At 40.6% G+C, this 9,391-nt stretch overlaps 1 long non-coding RNA gene across 1 annotated transcript; it reads right to left on the reverse strand.

Annotated features, from left to right (window-relative positions):
• Positions 1 to 5,517: 5,517 nt before the first annotated feature.
• Positions 5,518 to 8,334, reverse strand: LOC146507632 (uncharacterized). The gene is made up of 3 exons (XR_014877017.1): positions 7,584 to 8,334; positions 7,024 to 7,103; positions 5,518 to 6,578 (listed from the first exon to the last, which is right to left on the reverse strand). It is a non-coding gene; the product is annotated as an uncharacterized LOC146507632 (long non-coding RNA).
• Positions 8,335 to 9,391: the final 1,057 nt, after the last annotated feature.

Raw genomic sequence — 9,391 nt, forward strand, 5'->3', positions numbered from 1 at the left:
ATTTTGTTTGCCATGATCTTCTCTTTCAGGTCAGCTGCTCTGGCATTCAGTGTCAGTAGTCTCTATCGTCTCCTGTGGCCAGCGTATTATTCTAGTGGGGGGAGCTGATAATTGGTGCGTGCATTGATGGCTGTGATCTTATTGCTACTGTTCAAATGGCTTCTCAGCAGCTGTCTCGCCTTCTGGAAATATCTGGCTGTGGTTACCCTTTCTACATCATCATGGTTCCTGTTGGCCTGTGGGTAACCTACTTGTAGCTGTCCTGTGCATCTCCCATTCTGCCTTTTTACAGCTCAACCCATTCAGCCTGGACCATCTTCACTTTCTTTGCAACCATTCAGCCACCCTTATCCAGTCACAAGAACATCCAGATATCTTTGCGGCAGATCCTGGTGAGATGGATCAGTAAAGTAACGTCTCACTAACTCTTGGGCTAACTTTTGCCTCTCTTCATCCTAGTGGCCAACGTTGTGACCCTTAGTCTGGATCCGGTCTTTTATCAGTTCCCAGAGTCAGAACCAGACACGGAGAAGCTGCATTCAGCTTTTATGCTTTTATTGTTATATATTATATTTTATATATTATATATATTATATATGTTATATATTATATATTATGTCCTGACTGCAGGACAGTGCAATACCTGTAATACCTACAGCATGTTCTAATCGCTCTAATAGGATATTATGGTCAACAGTATCGAATGCTGCACTAAGGTCAAGAAGGACAAGCACAGACATGAGTCCACTGTCAGAGGCCATAAGAAGATCATTTGTAACCTTCACTAAAGCTGTTTCTGTGCTGTGATGAACTCTGAAACCTGACTGAAACTCTTCAAATAAACCATTCCTCTGCAGATGATCTCTTAGCTGTTTGACAACTACTCTTTCAAGGATTTTTGATATGAAAGGAAGGTTGGAGATTGGCCTATAATTAGCTAAGACTGCTGGGTCTAGAGATGGCTTTTTGAGTAAAGGTTTAACTGCAGCCACCTTGATGGCCTGTGGTACATAGCCAATTATTAGAGATAGGTTGATCATATATAAGATCGAAGAATTCATCAATGGCAGGACTTCTTTGAGCAGTTTTGTAGGAATGGGGTCTAAAAGACACGTTGATGGTTTGGAGGAAGTAATTATTGAAGTTAACTCAGAAAGGTCGATTGGAGAAAAAGAGTCTAACTTAACATCAATGGTACTAAGAGTAGCTGTAGATAATATTACATCTGTGGGATGATTATTGGTAATTTTTTCTCTAATGATAAAAATTTTATTTGTGAAGAAGTTCATGAAGTCATCACTAGTTAACGTTAAAGGGATGGTTGGCTCAAAAGAGCTCTGACTTTTTGTCAGCCTGGCTACAGTGCTGAAGAGAAACCTGGGGTTGTTCTTATTTTCTTCAATCAGTGATGAGTAGTAAGCTGTTCTGGCTTTGCGGAGGGCTTTCTTATAAAGCAACAAACTATTTCTCCAGGCTAAATGATGATCCTCCAAATTTGTGACACGCCATTTCCTCTCCAGATTACGAGTCATCTGCTTTAGGGTACATGTTTGAGAATTATACCACGGGGTCAGGTACTTCTGATTAGAGACCTTAGTTTTCACTGGAGCTACAGTATCCAGAGTCGTACGTAGTGAGGAGGTGAAATTATTAACAAGATAATCGACCTCTGTTGGGGTAGCGTTCAGATAGCTGCTCTGCTCTGTGTTGGTACAGGGCATTGACGATGATAACAGTGGCTGGATTATATTCTTAAACTTAGTTACAGCGCTTTCAGAAAGACATCTACTTTGATAAAGTCCACTCTCCACTGCTGCGTAATCAATTATTGTAAATGTAAATGTTATCAAGAAATGATCAGACAGGAGAGGGTTTTCAGGAAACACTGTTAAATGTTCAGTTTCTATGCCATATGTTAAAACAAGATCTAGAGTGTGATTAAAGTGGTGGGTGGGTTCTTTTACATTTTGAGAGAAACCAATTGAGTCTAACAACAGATTAAATGCCATGTTGAGGCTGTCATTTTTAGCATCAACATGGATGTTAAAATCACCCACAATAATTATTTTATCTGAGCTCAGAACTAAATTAGATATAAAGTCTGAGAAATCAGACAGAAACTCTGTGTAAGGCCCAGGTGGACGGTAGATGATAACAAGTAAGACTGGTTTCTGAGTTTCACAGCTGGGGTGGACAATGTTAAGCATCAGGCTTTCAAATGAATTAAAAGTCTGTCTTGGTCTTTCATTAATTAATAGACTGGTGTGAAAAATTGCTGCCACACCTCCCCCTCGACCTGTGCTTCGAGATTTCTGGTAGTTAGAATGACTCGGGGGTGTTGATTCATTTAAACTAACATAATCATCCTGCTGCAACCAGGTTTCTGTAAGGCAGAGTAAATCAATTTGTTGATCAATTATTAAGTCATGTACTAACAGAGACTTGGAGGAGAGAGACCTAATATTTAATAATCCACATTTCACTGTTTTACTCTTTGGTTCAGATGTGGATACTGTATTGTTCTTTCTTTGTAATTGTTTATGTTTAAGTTGTTTGTTGCTGGTTTTTAGTTTGTTTTTTGTCTTTTTGGGAGCTGACACAGTCTCTATGGAGATGGGTTTTTGGGGGGGTAGCAGGAGGAGAGAAGCTGCAGAGAGCTGTGTAAGACTGCACTCTGCTTCCTGGTCCCAACTCTGGATAGTCATATTTTGAGGGGTTTAATAAATTTGTCCATATTTCTAGAAATGAGAGCTGCTCCATCCAAAGTGGGATGGATGCCATCTCTCCTAACAAGACCAGGTTTCCTCCAGAAGGTTTGCCAATTATCTATGAAGCCCACATCGTGTCTGGGACACCACTCAGACAGCCAGCAATTTAAGGAGAACATGCGGCTAAACATGTCACTCCTGGTCTGGTTGGGGAGGGGACCAGAGAAAACTACAGAGTCCGACATTGTTTTGGCAAAGTTGCACACCGATTCAATATTGATTTTAGGGACCTCCGATTGGCGTAACCGGGTGTCATTACTGCCGACGTGAATTATGATTTCACTGAATTTACGTTTACCCTTAGCCAGCAGTTTTAAATTTCCTTCAATGTCGCCTGCTCTGGCCCCTGGAAGACAATTGACTATGGTTGCCAGTGTCTCTAGCTTCAGAATCACCAATTACCAGAGTTTGACCCCCAGCGGGTGTGTCACCGAGTGGGGAAAAACGGTTAGACACATGAACGGGTTGGTGGTGTACCTGGGGCTTCTGTTTAGGACTATGCTTCCTCCTCACCGTTACCCAGCCACCCTCTTTCCGCAGCTGCTTGGGATCTGCCGGGGAACAGCTAGCGGGGCCTACGCTATCTTCGGCTGCACCAGCTACAGGGGCCTGGCTAGCTACGGGTGAATGAAGGGTGCGAAGCTGAGTCTCCAATTCAGTAATCCTGGCCTCCAGAGCTGCAAATATGCTACATTTGTTACAGATATCATTACTGCTAAAGGAGGCCGAGGAGTAACTAAACATCTGACACAATGAGCAAGAAAGTGCAGGAGGGACAGGTGAAGTAGCCATGGTGCTAATGAGTCGGCTACGAGCTAAGCTAAGCTAGCGAAACAGTACAGAGACAGTGAGTGAATACTTTGGCTATAAATTAGGTAGTGAGTACACAGAAAGTGTGCTTCGGATGAAGCATGTGAAGATTATACTATGAAGAAAGAATGTATCTAAAACTTTTTAAATAAATCACTAAGCAGATAAGCTACTCAGAAACATCTGCTGTTTATTAGATAAGCCACATGCATTATGATCCCTCAATAAAACCAGATTCTGCCAGAACTGCATTCAAAACTATAAAGCCAATATTTTCAGCTTGTATGGCTGAAACATTTTGACATGATGAGCTTCCAACAATGAGTGAAACAGTAAGAGCATGTGGAGAGTTTGGAAACATCCCATTAAGAAAGAGAAATCAAACATTTGGATTCATTTTAATGAGCTCAGACTTGTTGAAAATGCAGAGGAGCTGGTTGTGAACTGAGCTTCAGATAAACACAACATACTGATATTCACTGTGGAGCTTTGAGTGGAAAAAGACAGAAAAACAACATGTGGATCCTGGAATAATGGGAGCTTCCACCTTTAAAGGACTGAAGAGGAAGAAGTTTATAAGGAATCATTTAGAAGAGTTTCAAACATCAACTGATTGAATCCATGAATCTGAAAACGTGTTTGTGAGTGAAAGAGACAGACATGTACAGCCTGAACTATCTGTTCAACAGTCAGTGTTTCTCTAACAGGAGACACTCTTTACACTCCACTCAGCACAGGGACACTGAGGAAGCAGGAAACAAGAACCTAAACCCAGGATAAAGAGTTTGAGTGAATGTGGTGTTGAAGGTGTGGAGGTGGATCAGAGTGTCAGAGGAGACTGACACATAGGGAGTGAGAAAGGTGACTGGAAAGGAAAAACTCAATGCATCATGGGAATCCCCCGGCAGCCTACATCTATTGCAGCATAACTAAGGGAGGATTCAGGGTCACCTGGTCCAGCCCTAACTATATGCTTTAGCAAAAAGGAAAGTTTGAAGCCTAATCTTGAAAGTAGAGATAGTGTCTGTCTCCTGAATCCAAACTGGAAGCTGGTTCCACAGAAGAGGGGCCTGAAAACTGAAGGCTCTGCCTCCCATTCTACTTTTATGCCGATGGTATCCAAATTTATTCCTCTTTGAAATCTAATGTCTGATAACGATATTAGTGATCAATGAGCCAAGAGAGGGGAGTAAAAGTTTAACAAGATTAGTGGGCAGTGGATCAAGTATACATGATGATGATCTTAATTTAGTGATCATGGAACATAGCTGAATTATTGTAGGAAGTTCAAATTTGGATTGAGAGGATGACAGTTGAGTAGGAAAAAAAGTGCAGGTAGAACAATTGACCATATCACAAGAAGTGGGAAACTGTTGATGAAGATTCACAATCCTAGTGTAAAAAAAGTTGTTACAGATCAATCACCTGGATCACCTGTTGAGAAAGAAAAAAAAGAGAGAAAACAAGCAAAAAAGAGAGCAATATAATAAACATCATCATCGTGACTATAACAGTAAATACTAAATATTAAACATTATTGTGCAGCATGTAGGATCGACAGCACAGTGTGCTTTGAGGTAGGAGCCAAAAAGGGTGTAGTTTGTGTGTGTGAGCACCCGTGTGTTCACCTGTGAGCATGAACGCGTTTGTTTTTAAAAGGTTCCTTCAGGTAATGATCTGCTAGAGGGTGTGGGGGGGGCCACAGCTCCATCCTCCAGCGCATGAAGCAGGTATGGAGGAGATCAAGGCTCCAGCCATCCAGAGGCCCCCAGAACACAAGAGACCAAGGAAGACCAAGACTGCTCTTTCTATATAGCAATACTGTGAACATGTGTGTCAAAATTAGATTTGTATTGTTGAAGGAATTACACATTTTTCACAAAATGAAACCAGATCAATAAAGTGGAAGAAATGTCAGTGAATAAAGCAAAGAGACGGGTTTCATTAAAGTCTGGTTTATTTCTTCATTGATGTTCAGGGTAAAATAACAAACAAACAAGCATTTGTTTGTTTAAAGTTATCACAGGAAACATAACATCAGTATTTCTTAGAAAGTATTTCCAGCAGAAACAATAACAGATTATTAAATGCCTAAAATCTTACACTACACCCTTACAGTTTAGTAAGGATTTTAAAAATATTTGGTGGAGAGGTTCAGTCTGATTTGACCAGTTATCCAACTCATATATTCCGTCTATGTGACCATGTTGTGCCTGCTTTAGCTGATCTTTAATGATTCAATGTCAAAGTTAATTTTTAAAGTACTAAAGGTTTTAACTCCAGAGGATTTTGGCTTATTCAGGTAACTTCAGGGTTAACTTGAGTTTTCTGTACTGTGAAGCTGGTTCACAATCTCAAACAGCTGCAGCCTTAATCCGATGTCCTTTTTACAACAGTGTTGTGTGTTACTGGCATATCTTTGCTCTAGATGTTATAAGGATCATTTTCTGTAGAAGAAAGGGAAGCCCTGGGGCCCTTAACCATCTGATATCCTGATCATCAGCCTTAGGGTGAGTAAATCCAGATAATATTAATGAAGGGTGACCATGCCATTTCGCTAGATCTGCCCTAAGAACAATAAAACCTCTCATTTAAGCTTCTCATTTTAATAATTAGATTTGTTCAACTTTCAGTGTTGCAACACTGGAGTTTGTCATGCCCAATGTAACGACAACATCATCATCTCTGTGTTTCAGATCACGACCATCAGCTTTTCCTCTGACAAACCCTCTCTCATCACTGTAATACATCTTGTTAAAAAGATCATTATCACAGTTTGTTTCCCTGTCAAAGACTCCGACTGCAAACCAGTCGTACCAGCTGTAGCCAAAAGAGAACATGACGGCTATTTTCTTATCAGCTCTGTCTGTAGCTGTATTGTAGAGATCGTAGGTGAAGACTCCACGCCTGGTGCTGCCAATGAACAGAGCGTTGCCAGATTTAGAAGCCTCAAGTTTTGGTGGCAAAGGAATCTCGCAAAGTCCGCTAACAAGATGCAGACTAGTCAGAAAAAAGAAAACATGAATTAACATTTTTTATTCAAACAGGATCCATACTCGTCATCATGAGTCAGGTGAATCAATGTCTTTAGAGTAAGAAACATGGACAGGGGTATTACTGTAACATGCAGATGTGTTAAGTGTCTTTGTTACAGCTTCCTGTGTGATCACGGCACACAAACACAGGTGTGATGCTGCTGAGCCAATTCTGTTTCATTTTATGTGCATTTCTTTTGTTTTTAATTCATCAGCTTTTGAGTTCAGCAGCACTCACCAGTACGAAAGGTCAATATGGATGAGTTTGTAAAATAAAACCAAAACAATATGCTTTAAGATTCATGCAGTATAGATCTTTAATTTGTGGAAACTTACTGTAGGGTTACATATAAATCCTGCCCACTTTAGAAACCACCACAGTAAACACAGAAGAACAAAGGTGTAGTCACCTGGGGTTACGAAGGGTGTAGCCCTGGGTCTTGTTTGTAATATGAATGGTGGACTGCTGAGCACCCATGGTGTCTGCAAACTGAAGAAGAAAAAGAGAGAGAAGAACGTGTTTCTGTTTGTGGGAGCGTCTCTGTTTATACATCAGTGAACACATAGCTGAAGACTGCAATAAACATGATACAAATGCCATCATAGTGTCCACTGATCATGTTACTGTCCCCGTGCTCCATCCTGTCAGACATTTCCAGGAAGACAGACCTTATTTAAAAAATTTCCTTCAAAGGGCTGTGCAGCTTTTTCCCCCCTTAAACTTCCCTTTCTAATTTCATGCCTTTAATCTTTTAAAAACACATTTTAAAAATGGATGCTCAGTGTGTTTGCGCATCTGTGACATTACTCATATTTCCACAGTCAGTGCTCCAAACACACAGAGCAGAGAAACAATGAAAAACAGATTCTAAAAAAGTAGGGGGTTAGAGAAAGAAGCATTTACATGTAAGGTTAACTAATAAACATTAACTTTTCTCATTTTCTGTCAAATACACAAAGTCATACTCACAGTGATTAGATGAATTCAGATGAAAGCAATCAGCAGTGTTTTTGTGAGCAGTCCGACTGACACCAAATAATCCTCTGTGTATACCCTAAAAGTGAAAATAGAATGTTTGTTCATGAACTGAAGGATATTTGATGAGATCAGAACACACTGATTGGAGCTCAGCTCTGACATTGTTTTCTTTGGAATATGAACAATGCAAACATTCAACGCCAGGGAGTTTCCCTGTTTGCCGTCTAGATCCTGTTAAACTTCCTACATTCAGCACAGCCAGTCAGCTATATATCCGGGGTATTTTTCCAGTAACCGTATTTGCTTACCAAAACGCCAGTGATGACAATAAACTGTCACCGAAGATAGCTTTCAACCCATTAAGTTAATCCAGGGTTTCACCTGTGTGTCCACATGAAAGAAGTGTTTCATAAATAATTTGGAGTAGTGCCACCTGCTCCAGACACCATGCAACAATAAATTCTTTGGTTTATCTGGTGTTTCAGTTTTATTCAGTTTTTCAGTTTTATTTATACAGCGCCGAACAACAACAACAGTCGCCTCAAGACACTTTATCTTGTAAGGTAGTTCCTACAATAATACTGCTGAGACAACGCCGGTCTCTGCGATTCTTTTGGTCCTGGTAGAGATCACGCTGAGATGTTTCCATGTTTTACACAATCCTTTTATTACCCATTATTCTTACAGATGCATCTGGAGGTCAGCACATTGCATTCCTATGCAGTCCTATGCTAAAGGCTGATCCAAAGAACTCCACACAACAGTTACAGTTATAACCTCTGGTCTCCCCCCCTACAGTAAACACCCCCACAATGGAAATACACTAGTACAGTGGCCAAGGGTGCTGACACCCTGACCCCCACCTCCTTTTAAGGTAGTGTCTGTTTGCCCTTTGTCTGCCCCTCACCCTCAGTAACTCTTGCTTCATGCCCTGGGGGTGGGGGTTGATTGTCCTTCTGCCCTGCACCTCAGTTCTTTGTTCCCATCCCAGGCCTATTTTCTATTTTGTATCCTTACACCCATTACCACAATATTATAATGCTGCAAGCAATCACAAACTATATTCTCTTTAACATTGTACATTAAGGAATCTATTCTTAACAATACATACAGAGAAAAACCCAGCAATCAGACAGCCTCTTATGCAGTGGTAGTCAAGTTATGTGAAAAAGTAATTAGTTACTAATTACTGATTACCTCTCCAATAAAGTAATCCTATTACATCACTCGTTACTTGAAAAGGATCTCTGCTCTTATGAGCAAGTGATCTCACGACAGTGGGAAGGACAAACTCCCATTTAAGAGGAAGAAATCTTGATCTGAACCAGGGAGGGACAGCCATCTGCCATGATGAGTTGGGGGTGAAGAAATGAAGATATGAACACAGGACAAAAGGCATAAACACATAGTAAATGGAGAAGAAACAATGCAAACAAGATATCACAAGATTTCTGGAAATAAGAAAAATCTGACATTTTTAATGAATCCTGACCATTGTACAGACTTTACTGACAGAGCCTTGTTTTATAATTTAATGTTAGTCTGACTGCAGCTTCTGGTCCTGTCAGGGTGCTGGGTCGTTGACCCAGCGTTTTGTGTTTTATGATTATTTTCCTCTGTTCTAGTTATTCTGTGTCCTCCCCCCTTGTGTCCGGTTCGGGTTCTAGATTTCCTGTTTTGTTCTGAAGGTCTGTGTCTGTTGTCATTGTGTTCAGCTTGTCTCCTCCGGTCCTCATGTGTATTGGGTTCAGCTGTTCTTCCCTCCTGTGTGTGATTACCTGATTACCTTGTGTGTGTAT

This window comes from Neolamprologus multifasciatus, chromosome 11 (genome assembly GCF_963576455.1).
Source record: "Neolamprologus multifasciatus chromosome 11, fNeoMul1.2, whole genome shotgun sequence".
In the NCBI taxonomy this organism is placed as follows: domain Eukaryota; kingdom Metazoa; phylum Chordata; class Actinopteri; order Cichliformes; family Cichlidae; genus Neolamprologus; species Neolamprologus multifasciatus.